The sequence below is a fragment of the Loxodonta africana genome, chromosome 17 (genome assembly GCF_030014295.1).
Source record: "Loxodonta africana isolate mLoxAfr1 chromosome 17, mLoxAfr1.hap2, whole genome shotgun sequence".
In the NCBI taxonomy this organism is placed as follows: Eukaryota; Metazoa; Chordata; class Mammalia; order Proboscidea; family Elephantidae; genus Loxodonta; species Loxodonta africana.
In genome coordinates, this window is record NC_087358.1 from 58681133 (window position 1) to 58696584 (window position 15452).

Sequence of the window (15452 nt, forward strand, 5' to 3'; positions counted from 1 at the left end):
CCTCTCCAATATTTCACACCTTTGTAACATCTGTACAGTAAAAAAAGTATTGGTCTGAAAGTTAAAAAACAACTTTGTCAGTCATTAGTTGGTGGCCTTGAGCAAGTCACTTAGCCCTTCTAACCCTGTTCTACCCCAAGATGCCTTGCCTAGGGGCCACTTCGAAGACCTAGTTTGAAGGGTTCTTTTACAGCTTAATTTCAGGGGCTCCACCAACTCTCAGAATAAGCACTGTTCAAAACAGAATGAGAAATCGAGTCCTAAACCCTGGGGTGTACAATTCAATACTCATGCATTTAAGAAAAGACAGGCAAGAGGCGGAGAGAAAATATACAAATGGATGAAAAGAGAGTGAGAGATGGAGACTAGATGGAGGGAGGGAAGATGGATCTCTTTTTGGTGTATCCAAGGCACACTAGGACTACATTCCTGGTCCAGTCCCCTATACTGCCCCTGGCTCGGCAGGGTGAGGGGACACCCCACCTAGACCAGCCTTCCCACCTAGATCAGCCTTCTTACCCACATCAGCCTCCCCATCTTTAGGGCCCACACTGCCCCAGCCATCCAAGCTGTCTTTTCTACCTCCACCCTGCCCCCTCATTGAAACACGCCTTTCCAGAAAATCAAGCCTTCAAGTTACGCTCGGTGCCTTCTCAGACCAATCTAACACCCATATTCATATGATTGTGGTGCTTACCGGCAGTTAGAGAAGGCCCAGGAAGCACAGGAACATTTCCACAGAAGCTTTCTGGAGACAAGAGTCCACCTACATTGTCTGTTCCAAAGACAGTCTGTGTGTGGTGAAAATTGAGGTCAGGGATAAGTGGCCCATTGCCAGCTGTTAGGAGGTGGGGGTGTATTTTGAAGCCTCGTCTCTCAAATTCTGTCCTATGTAGGTGTCATGGATTGAATTGTGTCCCCCAAAAGTATCTGTCAACTTAGCTAGGTCGTGATTCCCAGTATTGTATGACCGTCTACCATTTTATCATCTGATGTAATTTCCCTATATGTTGTAAATCCTATCACTATGATGTAATAAAATGGATTAGTGGCAGTTATATTGATGAGGCCTACAATATTAGGTAGTGTCTTAAGCCAATCTCTTTTGATCTATAAAAGAGAGAAGCAAGCAGAGAGACATGGGGACCTCATACTACCAAGAAAGCAGTGTCAGGAACAGACTGCATTCTTTGGACCTGAGGTTCCTGTGCTGAGATGCTCCCAGACCAAGGAAAGACTGATGCATCACAAGGACCTTCCTCCAGAGTCAACAGAAAAAGAAAGCCTTCCCCTGGAGCTGGCACCCTAAATTCAGACTTCTAGCCTACTGGACTGTGAAAGAATAAAATTCTCTTTGTTAAAGCCATCCACTTGTGGTATTTCCATTATAGCAGCACTAGATGACTAGGACAGTAGGATGGTCAGATTTAGCAAATAAAAATATAGGATGCCCATTTCGATTTGAATTTCAGATAAACAGCAATTTTTTTTAGTACATGTCCCAAATATCGTATGAGATGTACTAAAAATTTATTTGTTATCTGAAATTCTAGTTGAACTGGGTGTCCTGTATATTATCTGGCAACCTTATAATGAAGGCTGCTTGCTCCACCCAAGTGGAGCCTCTCGGGGCTGGATGTGGACCATGGAACCCATGTCAAGTTCACTGTCCCCTATGGGAAGCAACTCAGCCTTGGCCTCCTCAGCCCTGTGTTCTAACCATTTAGCAACCCATTCCAAAGCAGGGAAAACACAGGGCATGAATTGCCTTTCCCGGCCTAAGAAGTGACTAATCCTAAGTCTTCGTTATCTACCACCCTTATATGAGAATGAGAATTGGGTATACTGATCCCCATCATTCTGAGTTTGAATGCTATGAATACGGATATGGAGAGAAGAGCTGTTCTCTACCTCTCATCACAACTCCCCCCCTTCCCCCGATGCCCACCAAAGTAAATGCCACAATCTCTTCTCACTGTTGGTAGCCTCTGCCTGTGGTTATAACGAACCTTCCTTGTCCCTTTATTCAAGGAGCTTGTCAGTTTCCTTGTTAGAATGAAAAATCTCATTAACAATGTTAGCCCGTAGTCATGACTACCTTTAGGGGCGTCTATGGTCAATCATTTAGAAGACCCCTTACGAGAGGGGTTACATTCCTGCAGGAATGGAGCAACAGTTCTCCCAAACACAGATGTGCCTTAGCCAGGAAAGGGCCGCCCCTCCATTGTGCTTGTAAGCTGCTTTGTTCTTGTATGCCTCTCCATCGTCTCCAAAATAAAAGTTTAATCTATTTGGTAGCCTCACATGCACAAAAGCATTGGTGATGCCTCAGTAATGAGATTATTAATAACAATAGTTTGATCAGTTCCTCTGCAAATACCTCTGACTAAGAAGCAACAGGCCTCCAGGTTATTTGACAGCCTCGGAAGCAGGAGAAAATTCTCAATGCTGCAAAGCAAACAGTCTATTATTTATAAAAGTTTGTTCAGATGCTGGGCTCCCGCCACAGTAAGGGGTCACTGAAATTCACTTGAGTAACTCGGCATTCCTCGCTGACAGCTTAAAGGAAAGTTGCTGTTTGTGCACTTCATTAGGGGAACTCCCTAAAGCTACGCTTCTTGAACAGTTGCAACACACAGCATAGCTATCCATATAGATATGGCCTTAATTTAATCCTCCCCATCATTAAAAATCAATGCCAAACATATTGTGGTGCCTTCAGAAGAGAATGTCTGTAGAGTAACTGGTGAATACAGGTACAATAAAGGCTGTGCTTAGTCTACCGGCCGACAATAGAGGCCGTGTTGCATGACACTTCTCATATCAGTTACTTGTCTCCAACAACCCTCCAATCTCTATTAGCAATATCAGTAATTATGTGTAAAAAATAATAATCAAGTGACACCATTCATTCATCCCAGGAAGTGATCCCTCATATAACAATGTATATTAGACAAAGTACTGTACCAGGTCCAATGAAGACTTCTAAAGAAAGAAGGAAGCATAATTTTTGCTACTGAAAATGTGTAACCACTTCGGGAAGACAGGCCACTTCAGGGAATACACTAGGAATAAAAACAACAAATTGAACACAAAACCAATTACATAAATACTGAGGGGTGACTGGATTGACTATGGTAACCCAGCCTAAGTTGGTTAATGTGAGAAGAATTCATCAGGTGGTCAACTTCTTTAGGATGGAGATGATGGACTCGCCAGCTTCATATCTCCAGTGCCGAGCCCAGTGCTTGGCACTTGGTGCCCAATAGATGTCTGCAGACTAAATAAATGTATCTAATAAACTTATGAATGGATGAATGAATAAATTGATTTAAAAAGAATTGTGAGGGGAACTCAAATTATCATTGGAGAAAACACTAAATTTTTTAATTAGTGTTGTAGAAAAGGGAGGGAGTACCAAGCAATAGAAATTGCACGAGTCAAAAAATGCAGGCAACCCTAATTCTCTCCAGGGCCATGAATATACTCATACGCCTGCAAACTCATGCAGGCAACCCTGGCAGCTCTTCCTCAAATCAGAGTCCCTCAGGTTGTTCCTCAGTCTGATTCAAGCTGCCAAATCAACATTTAAATTCCCTAAACATATCCTTTATCAGGAATTACCTAGATCTAGCCATCCTATTATGGCTTAGAAGGTTCAAAGCCTGAATTATGGAATTTTCAACCAAGTTTTTATGTTTTCAGTCTGCAGCAAAGTCACCGATGTTGACGAAATGCAGAACTGAGTTAGTAAAAGCACAACCAATGGAAACCATCATAAAGTTCTGTGCAACTGCTGAAAAGCAACAACAAAAAATACTGAAAGGTTGTTGTTGTTAGGTGCTAGTGAGTCTGTTCTGACTCATAGTGACCCTACGGGAAGGAGTAGAACTGCTCCATAGGGTTTTCTAGGCTGTAATCTTTACAGAAGCAAATATCCAGGTCTTCTCTCCTGTGAAGCCACTGGGTGGGTGAATAAGCCACAAGAGTGCTCAGAAGTCTATCCCTCAGAAATGTCAGTGAAGAGTCAGGAAACACCCCGCCAGCACCACAAAGAATGGAGGGACTCAGGAGAGACCATGTCTTAGGCTTATCTCTGGAGCCCCCCAGATGGATTCTCTGCACAGAGACCTAGGACCAGGCGCTGCCCCCTATATTCCTCGTGCTATCTCCCCATCACTGCATTAGGGCATGCCCCGTTTCACCCCCACACCAACACCTACATTTTCTACACCCCTTGGATGTTGAAATTGCCCAGTCATCCCTCAAAGGCCAGGTCAGTTGGTTGTTCCAACCAGAGATGAAAGTGCTCCTGTTCTTGCTATCTGCTCCATTGCTAAAGTCTCTGCTTGCCTCACATCCAAACCACCTGAGTTAAAATACTAGGGTTCTCAGCTAGACCTGTTTTCTGCACAGTTAGATGTACCTACCTAGCCCCATAAACCTCTCACTTTAACAAAAAGCCAAACTTTGCATCTATGAAAAGTCTTCACCTAGAAATTTGAAATGTGACCACCGCAACTACTTTAGCATTTTTAGATTTAGTCATATCTCTTATTTTCCTCTTTCATATGCTTCTCTTATCGAACTCTACAAATGCTAAACCTAAGCTGTATACCAGGATTCTGCACTTAATACTTACCACCCATTGCCATTGAGTCCATTCTGACTCACAGCAACCCTATAAAACAGAGTAGGACTGCCCCATAGGGTTCCCAAGGAGCAACTGTTGGATTCATACTGCCAGTCTTTAGGTTAGCAGTAGTAGCTCTTAATCACAGCACCACCAGAGCTCTGCACTTAATACTTAGGACAAGTCAATGTAGTGAGAAGGGCAAAAAGTTTGAAAAATTGAGCAAAATTATTGGATCTGCCAACTTACTACCTGAGCAACTTTGGACACATAAGCACAGCAGAACAGGTTAGGCCTGAGATTTCCAATATAGTAGTCACTAGCATATACCAGGACTGCCAAAAGAATAAACAAATTAGTCTTAGGATAAAATACAATCAAGCAAGATCTTGATTAGCTTATTTAGGACACGTTATCAGGAAAGGTCAGCAGTTCGAAGCCACCAGGCACTCCTTGGAAACTCTATGGGGCAGTTCTACTCTGTCTTATAAGGCCGCTATGAGTCGGAATGGACTCAATGGCAGCAGGTTTGGTTTTGGTTTTTTTTTTTTTTTTTTTAATCGAGAAAGAACAATCACTAGACTAGGACATCGTGTTTGGTAAGGTGGATGGCCAACACAAAGAAGGAAAACACTCAATGAGATAAATTGACACAATAGCCTCAACAATGGACTCAAACATACCAATGATCATGATCTCCATCTTGGCTCAGGACCGGGCAATGTTTCGTTTTGTTATACATAAGATCATCATAAGTCAGACTAACAACAACAGCCACTAGCCACATGTGGCTATTTGAGCACCCAAATGTGTCTCATCCAAATTGAGATTGTTGCAGGTAAAAAGGAGCCCTGGTGGCACAAACAGTTGAGTGCTTAGCTGCTAACCAAAAAGTTGGCAATTCAAAGGCACACATTGGCTCTGAAGGAGAAAGACCTGGTGCTTTGCTTCCGTAAAGAGTACAGCCTAGAAGACTATATGGGCAGTTCTACTCTGTCACAAGGGGTACCCGTGAGTCAAAAAACAACTCAATGGCACAACAGTGTAAAAGAAAATAATGTATAATATCTCATTAATAATTTTTTATATTGACCACATGTTGAACTGATGGTATATTAGATATAGCTGAGTTAAGTGAAATATTAAAATTAATTTCACCTCTTTTTATTTTTTAATGTTTTAATTGTTTAATGCCACTAACCAAAAAAAAAAAACCATTGTCAAGTGGATTCCAACTCATAGCGACCCCATAGACCCTATAGGACAGAGCAGAACTGCACCACAGAGTTTCCAGGGAGTGCCTGGTTGATTCGAACTACCAACATTTTGATTAGCAGCTGCAGCACTAAAAACACCAGGTTTTCCTTAATGGCACTAGAAAAATCTTAATTACATGTATGGCTCTGAATATATTTCTATTGTTTGGTGCTGTGCTGGAGTGTACAGCATGATTAGCTATAATGGAGAAGCTTCAAGAGGTTACCAAATGGCTTTTCCCACTCACAGAAGGTTAGTTAACCAGGTGGGTTGCTGTCATTGGATTTCAAATTTAACATTTCTCCATAAGTATTACATGTTAGAGAAATCCTCTCTAAAGAGCCTCAAAATGAAATTACAGATACTGTTTCTTCATCTTAAAAAGCCTATTGTATGAGAGAAATGAAAGATATTTCAGAGCTATTTGGGACAAAGTGAAGAAATCATGGCAAGAATTATCTCTAAAAGAGCAGTCGCAGGGTGTTTTATTTGAGCCCACATTTAAAAATCGAGAGATTTCACACAAATTTCTCAATTTGGAGTTCCTCTTGGGAGGGAGAGAGAAAGACCTGATAAAACAGACCCACATTCCCCATGACATCAATGAGCTGTAGCTGGGGTGCAGCTGCCTGCCCCCTTTAAAGGGTATCTGTCTTCCCACTGGCCACAGTCCCCCCCCCCACCGCCCGCATTCATGCCTGGTTTCTTTCCCTCATGTTCATGACCTCTATAGATCTTTGGGCATGCAATTCCTGTTCTGAAGATTTCAGCCTTGAAAAAGCTTCTTTTCAGAGGCAAGGAACAATTTCTTTTTTTAAAAATGTGGCAATTTGGGTATTGCATTTCCCCCATTTCATCAGAAGAACAGGAGAATATTAAATTATATTACCAAGGATTACGACGAATTTCAATGTATGAATTTTGGCAAAGAGTCAGAATACAATGAAACAAATTTTGAAACTGCTATTTAAATGGAACAAAATTTAATGAATCAGTAAATGAAGCAATGGCCAAACATGTGCAAGAGATTTATGCAAACAGGAGCACAAAACTACCAAATAACTCAACCTCCTCTATGATCAAGTAAGCGTAATTGAGTTGGCTATTGACATCCATTGTAGTCCTCACTTAACAGTCCTTATCTCACCTGGCTATGGCATATTAATATGGGCTGGCCCATGGGGGGTCCTGTGCAAGATCAAAATACTAAGGTTCTCAGCTAGACCACTTGTTCAAAAATTATGAAGAATTTTAAGACAGTGGCAGCAAACCATTAGACCAAGTGTGAAGCCCTTCTAAGTACACAGGTTGCATACCCATAAAGCCAGCTCTGACTACAGTAAGTCTCACCATCCTCTCTTCTAAGGAACGTTCTGGTTGTATTTCTTCTAATTGATTAGTCAATCAATTTTAGGGGATTAAGAAAGACTTCCTACCAGAGGTAAAACCCCAAAACAAGACTTGAAAGATTGTTTTTTAAACTGTATCATCTAAAAATGAACTTTCACAGCATCAGAGTAGAAGAGGTACTCTTGGGACTGTCACCAATGGCTGCCACCAATGGCTATCAAGAAGTAACTAGCAACTGACTGTTGAAATATGAAGGACCAGCAACATCATGATGAGAAGGACTGAGGTTCCTCCAATGTAATCTCGCTCTTAAGAATTTTGCATTTTAGTTGCTTTATAATGATATTTTACAGCTTCAACGGTCCTTATGTTGCTATTGAGTTGAAACGTTGGTGACTATTGCTTTGACATTGTCCTGAAAATTAAAATCTAATGAAGTTTCCAAGATTATTGCAAAATAAGTAACACTTGTAAAACATTAACCTAAATTTCTTTTTATAAAGTAATTACTTCCTTACAACCCCCTGGTGATCAGACCAACCCCTGAAACATAAAAGTACTCTACATTATATCTTGAATTAGTCCCCCTAGGTCAAACACATTAGTCATGGTATACCTGTGTTTGGTTAAGTTTGTTTTATTCTGTTCTGTTTTTTACGTGTATGTGCCTGTGTGTGTGTGTGTGTGTGTGTGTGCTTGGGTTTGGTTTTGGTCTTGCTGAGTTCCCAACTTCTTCATTCATAGAATGGAGAAAAGAATAATACTAATGCTCATTTAATAGGAACCCTGGTGGCGCAGCAGTTAAGAGCTACAGGAAGCTACAGCTGCTAACCAAAAGGTTGGCAGTTTGAATCCACCAGCCACTCCTTGGAAACCCTATGGGCCAGTTCTACTCTATACTGTAGGATTGCTATCAGTCAGAATCAAGTTGACGGCAGTGGGTTTGAGGGTTTTGTTTTTGTTTTTTGGTTTGTTCCTTTATTTATTCACAAATATTTAATGAACATGTCCTATGTGTTAAGCACTGTTCTAGCTGCTGAGGAATATAGAAATAAAAAAAAAAAAAATCCACGCTCTCTATGGAGTTTGCACTTTAATATTAGACAGACAATAAACAATATAAACATATAGATGTTAGATGGTGTTAAGTACCACGGAGAATAAATAGACAAAGAAAGATAAGGAAAGGTACTGAGCAGGGGTAGCATGTTTAAATGAGGCATGAGGGTCCTTTCTTAGTGGAAAGAGACTTTTGTGTAAAGGCCTAAGAGAAGTAGAGAGAAAGACTTGAGGCTATCTGGGAGGAAGCATTCCAGAGAAGAGCAAATGCAAAGGCCCAAGGCAGGCAGTCTCCTGGATTTGAATGACACAGCAAGGAAGCCAGCATGGCTGGCAAGGAATGAGGTGTCAAGAGAGTAGTTGATGAGGATAGGGAGGGTGCCACATTGCCATTCAAGGCCATTAAAGGGATTTGGGCTTTTATGCTGAGTAAATGGGAGCCATCTGAGTAGAGGAGTGACATGATCTGAACTATATTTTAGCAGATTCCTATGATTGCTGTTGAGATCAGACTACACTGAGCAAGGGCAGAAATGGGAAATCACTGTGGAGACTCCTGAAATAACCCAGACAGAAGATGATGGGGTTCAGACAGGATGATAGCAGTGGAGATGGTGAGACATGGTCACATTCTGCATGAAATTTGATGTTAGAAATGACAATATTTGCTGTGGGTTATGCATATTAGCTGAGGTACTCCAGAGAAACAGAACTAACAGGAGATTAGATTCTACATTTACCCCTCTTAGTACAAGAGACCTAGTTCCCTGCCTGCCAGGAACAGATAAGGAAATGGGGTTGGCCAGGTGCCATAGGGTGCCTATAAGTGTGCAAGACACAGAAAGTTATTGTGTGCCTAGAGTAGGGGGAAGGTTTCTCTGATAAGGGGAAGGAACTGGGAGAGAGAAGGCTACCCAATTCCCAGACTCCTTATCAGAGAATGCTCTGGGTCCTAGGCCTTTTACTTAGGCAGCCTGGATGGAAGGTGTAGAGGCAAACCAATCCTCAACAGAGAGATAGACAGATAGACAGACAGACAGACAGACAGACAGACAGATAAATAGATTTCTAAGGAATTAAAAAAAAAAAATTCTAAGGAATTGGCTCATGTAATTGTGGGGTTGTTAAGTCTAAAATCCATATGTCAAGGAACTCCGGCAGTAATGTGTCCAAAATCGGTAGGCAGAATTACTTCTCCTCTTGGAAACCTCAGTTTTTGCTCTTAAGGCCTCCAACTGATTGGATGAGACCCACTATATTATTAAGGGTAAATCTCCTTTATTTAGAGTAACTGATTATGAATTTTAATCACATCAGCAAAATACCTTCACAGAAATACCTAGACTAATGTTTGACCAAACAATAGAGCATCATCCTCTGTGATGTCAGAGGAAAGCCAAGCAAGTGTGATGTCCTTGAAGTCAATTGAAGAAAGAATTTCAATGGGAGAGAGCACTCTACCGTGTTCAGTGACACAAATGGACCAAGTAAATGAGAAGGCTAAGAAATGATCACTGGATTTAGCTATGTGTCATTCATGGCAACTGTTTACAAGAACTGTTTCTATGGAGTGGTGGGACTGAAAGCATGATAGAAGGGTAATACTGAATGAGAAGAAAGAAATTGGAGACAGCAAGTACAAGCAACACAACACACAAGATACTGTGTGTGAAAGCACTTGGAAAATTAGAAAAGCTCTATGTTAATGCTGGGTAAACCCAAAAACCCACTGCTGTCGAGTCGATTACGACTCATAGCGACCCTACAGAACAGAGTAGAACTGCCCCGTAGAGTTTCCAAGGAGCACCTGGCAGATTCAAACTGCTGACCTAATGCTGGGTATGATCATAAAAACTGAGATCTCTTGTGTTCTGAGAATTTGGCTTTTGTCAACCAGATTCAACAACTTCCATGCCCAGTTAAACCTTTGCCATCCCAGAGGAGTCTGTTCTCACTGTACCCATGGCTGTTCCAAGCAACCCCTAAATCCTCAGGAAATCATAATTCAAAGGCTCCTGACAGTGATAAGCACAGTCTATGAAACTCGCTTCCCACCCGATTATTTCACAATCAGACAACACAGCACAGTATGAGGAAAAATTCAAAGTTCTGTACACAAGGGAAAGCTATGGTGAACCTTAAGAAAAGGGCTGTTTGTTCTTCAAGGTTGCAGAGGCTGAAAAATTCTTAAGCTAATCAGTACATCTTCTTTGATTCTTGTATCAAGATAGTGTAAAATGAGGAATGTCCAGTAAGATTGGTGTCCTCACCTACTGCTACTGAGGATGAACAGCCCTGATGGTATCAAGAGATGTTTCAATCATTCAAAATGAGAGTCTGTCCTGTTCCTGATTCAGTATGCCATGAAAATATTTTATTCCTAGAGATATGGACTCAGGTGCACAATGTACATGAAGACAGGGTCCATAGGCTTAAGCCAGGGTGGTCCTCTGCAGGTTGCTCCATCCCTTGAGGACTCAAACCCAAGACTATTGAGAGCCAGACTGCCCAGCTCAGTACACTGAGCATAAGAGAGTGTGGGGTCACACTTGGAACAAAGCCATGATCTGAGGCTAAGGCAGGAAGACAGTCACCTAACCTTTTTACATAGATTAATCTACCAATTCATTCATTCAACAGATGTGCCAGACAGTACAACCTAGGCCAGTGCAGTCCATTAGAAACATTATGCAAGCCACAAATGCAAACCTCCTATGTGATTTTAAATTTTCTAGTGGCCACATTTAAAAAAAAAAAAAGCAAACAGGAAACAGTTGCAATGAATATTAATCATTTATTTTACTTAACCCCAATTTTATTTAACCTAACAAGTAATCAATATAAAAAATTACAAATGAGATATTTTAACATTTTTTCTTTGGTACTAAGTCTGTTAAATCCAGTATATATTTTATACTCACAGCACACCTCAGTTCAGAGTAGTCACATACCCAGTCACCATCAAGTCAACTCTGATTCATGGCAAACCCATGTGTGTGTCAGAGGGGAGCTGTGCTGTATAAGGTTTTCAATGGCTGATTTTTCAGAAGTACATTGCCAGGCCTTTCTTCCAAGGCTCCAACCTTTCAGTTAGCAGCCAAACACGGCAACTATGCTCACCACCCACGTATTCCCACATTAGAGAGCACAGCTCTAAGCACTGGGAAATCCACAGTGAACAAATCACACCTGTTGCCTTCAAAAAGCCTATAGACTCTTGGGTGTAGAAAGGGCTCAGAGAAGTAAAAACAGGATATTAGAATTGTGTCAAGATAGAGATAAATTAAGTGTTTATTAACAGACCACATGGAAATGGTACCTAACCAAACCTGAGGGAGTAGGGGTCAAAACAGGGAGTGAAGTCTAAGTTGAAACCCAAAAGGTAAGTAAGAGTCAAAAGTGGGGGGGGGTAAGGAAAAGGACATGAAAAGTGATGAAGACAGAGGGAACAACATCTACAAAGTTCTGGGAATAAAAGGGAATATGGTATATTCTGGGAACTTCAAGTTATTCACTGTTGCCAGAGCTTAGAGTTTGAGGAGGAGAGTAAAAACGAAGCTATCAAGGTAAAGGTGTTGGCAGGGCTGCATTCCCTCTGGAAGCTGTAGAGGAGAATCCATTTCTTGCCTTTTCCAGTTTTTAGAGACCACCTACGTTCCTTGGCTCATGCCCCTTCCATCTTTAGAGACAACAATGGCTGCTTGAGTCTTTCTCACATCACATCATTTCACACTGGCTCCTTTTCTTCCTCTTTTTTCTGTTTTGAAAGATCATTGTAACTACATTGGGCCCACCTGGATAATTCAGAAAACTCTTTTAACTCAAGGTCAGTTGATTAGCAAACAAACCTTTTCAGGTACCATAACACCTTCACAGGTTCTGGGGATTAGGACATGGACATCTTTGGGGACATTATTCTGCCTCCTATTACAAGGAGGTTAAGTACTCAGATATAAAATGAACTGTAACATGAGGCACTACATGGATAAGTACAGTGGGGCTCAGGAAAGGAAAGATGATTCCTGCTGGGGTCACCAGGAAAGGCTTGCCAGGGGAATGGGTTGTGCAATGTGCATGAGATGCCAGGATACTTCGTGAGATGAGGGACTTGATTTTTGTGGTTTCCCACATCTATCCACTTCTAAAACATTATGTCCCACAGAAGCAGCAGCAGCAAAAGTGACAGGAATGGAAAAGGCCATGCTGTGACTGAGGCTGTCTGGGGAAATCATGGGATCTCCATTGAGATGAGTTCCCAGGGATGGATCATGGATGGCTTAGGATGCCAGGCCAGTGAGCGCATGTGGAAATCCAGTTTTGCCAGGGAAAAAAAAAAAATTTTTTTTTTTTTTATTAAAGAGACTGCTCCTTTCCCATTGAATGTATTTAGCTCCCTTGTCAAACACCAATTGACCATGGATGTCAATGTCTATCCCATAGCACTGAGCAGTGACTGAAGGTGGATTAAAAAACTCATCAGATGGTGGTGCACGGGAATATGGGGATGGAGAGTGATGAGGAGGGGAGGGCAGCATTTCCAACAATGCAGGCAGAGGTAAAAAGGGTGAGAATTAGGGTGGTGGCAAGGGGCAGACACACAGGCATCTTGAAGAGGGAATGAAGGGAACTTGGGGATAAGAAGGTTGTGGAGAATTGGGCCAGGAGAAGGGCACAGACGTAGGGAAAGAGGACATAGGGAAAGGGGATTTAGGAGCAGGAATCTGAGATGAAGGTGAGATCCCCATGAGAAAATGGTCTGGCTGACAATAGAAATGCAGGCTGGGGCCTCAGGGAGTGTCAGAGGTGGTTGGAGCCTTTCAAGAAAGGAACACTTTTGATCAAGAATAATTTAATGCTGTTATAACAAAGTTGATTGCAGCCCTGTTCACAATAGCCAAAAGGTGGAAACAACCAAAATGTCCATCAACAGATGAATAGATAAACAAAATGAGGTACATAGACACACAATAGAATGCTACTCAGTCATAAAGAGAAATGAAGCCCTGATACATGCCACAACATGGATAAATGTTGAAAACACCATGCTAAGTGAAATAAAACCCACCAAAAACCAAACCCACTGCCGTCAAGTCCATTCCAACTCCTAGCGACCCTATAGGACAGAGTAGAACTACCCCATAGAGTTTCCAAGGAGTACCTGGTGGATTTGAACTGCCGACCTTCTGGTTAGCAGCCATTGCACTTAACCATTACGCCACCAGGGTTTCCGAGTGAAATAAGTCAGTCACAAAAGGACAAATATTGTATGATCTCACATGAAACAAGCAAATATATAGAAACCAAAAACTATTGGTGGTTACAGGGGTGGGAGGGAGGGTGTGATCATTAAGATTGTGTGTCAACTTGGCTGGGCCATGATTCCCATTAGTTTGGCAGTTATGATATATTTTGGCAGTCATATAATGATGTGATCACCTCTATGATGAGGTCCAATATAATGTGATCACTTCCATGATGGAATCTGCTGTAAGTAGCCAATCAGTTGAAAGGAAGCTCCCTTGGGGGTATAGCCTGATCCAATATAGGTAGACTTTCTGACAAGGCTCATGGGCTTTTGCCTGCTCTGGATCCTGTAGCTGGCTTCTGTTCGTGTGACCTCCGGTTCTTGGAATTTAAGCTAGAAAATTACATGCCATCTTGCCTGCCAATCTTGAAATTTATTGGTCTTCAAAGCCTGTGAGCCAGAGCCCTGCTGTCTGACTTGCCCATCTGAGGTTTGTCAGGTCCTGCAACTGCATGAATCAAGAAAAGCCTCCCACCTGACACATAGACATTCCAGCCTCTATAATCGCATGAGCCATTTCCTTAATATGACTCTCTCTCTCTCTCTCTCTCTCTCTATAGTTTTGCTCTTCTAGAGAAACCAGCCTAAGACAGAGGGAGAGAGAGGGAGTTTTTGCTTAGGGAGCATTGAGTTTATGTTAATGGTGGTAGAATGATTTGGAAAAGGATAGAGAGATGCACAACATGAAGGATGTAATCAATGTCACTGAAATATGCATGTAGAAATTGTTGAATTGGTGCATGTTTTGCTGTGTATACTTTCACCACACTAACAAAAAAGAGTAATTTAATAGCATTGAGTTTCTGTTTACAGTGATGGAGAATGTAGCAATGGATATGATGATGGTTGTATAACATCACTGATGTAATTAGTGTCAGTGAATTATACACATGAAAAATGTTGAATTGGCAAATGTGTTATAAGTATATTTACAACAATTTATAAATGGAAAAAAGTAATTTAATAAAGGAGAGGGGCATTAAGGATACAACCTTGGATAATATTCTATTTAGGGGTGTGGAGGAGGAAAGAAACCACTAAAGGAGGTGGAAGCAAATAAACCTGGTAGGTCACCCCAAAGAAGTCAGCAAATGGCTGGATTAAGGCATTTTCAAGATGTTGTTAGGGGCCATTGAGCCTGTTCTGATTCATAGCGACCCCTTGTACAACGGAACGAAACAGTGCTCAGTCCTGAGTGATCCGCATAATCCTTGCTGTGTTTGAGCCCTTTGTTGCAGCCACTGTGTCAATCTATCTCGTTAATTATTAAGATACAAGCACCTTATCTGGAAGGGATGGTGCGGTAAATTGTTATCCACCACAGCTCTTATCAGCAACTAGTCTATCAAATTTACTACCTCACAAAGAACAAGGAGGGCCTTGAGAGGCCAGGTGTAGAGAACAGGTGGCTGAGGGTTGGCAGATGTTCTAAGTGGGGCTCTGCTAGGGAGGGAAAATTTTAACCGTTTTTGCCACCCTGGGACTTTAAGATACACACACACATATTTATATGTTAAAAAGCAAAGACATCACTTTAAAATATTTGTATGTTAAAAAGCAAAGACATCACTTTGATGAATAATGTGCACCTGACCCATGCCATGGTCTTTTCAATCTCCTCACAAAAAAAAGAATAAATAAAAACATTGCCATTGAGTCGATTCTGACTCATAGCAACCCCATAGGACAGACTAGAACTGCCCCGTAGGTTTTCCAAGGAGCGCCTGATGGATTTGAACTGCCGACCCTTTGGTTAGCAGCAGAACCCTACACCACCAGGGTTTCCACCACCTCATAAACCCACTGCCATCAAGTCGATTCCAACTCATAGCAATCCTATAGGACAGA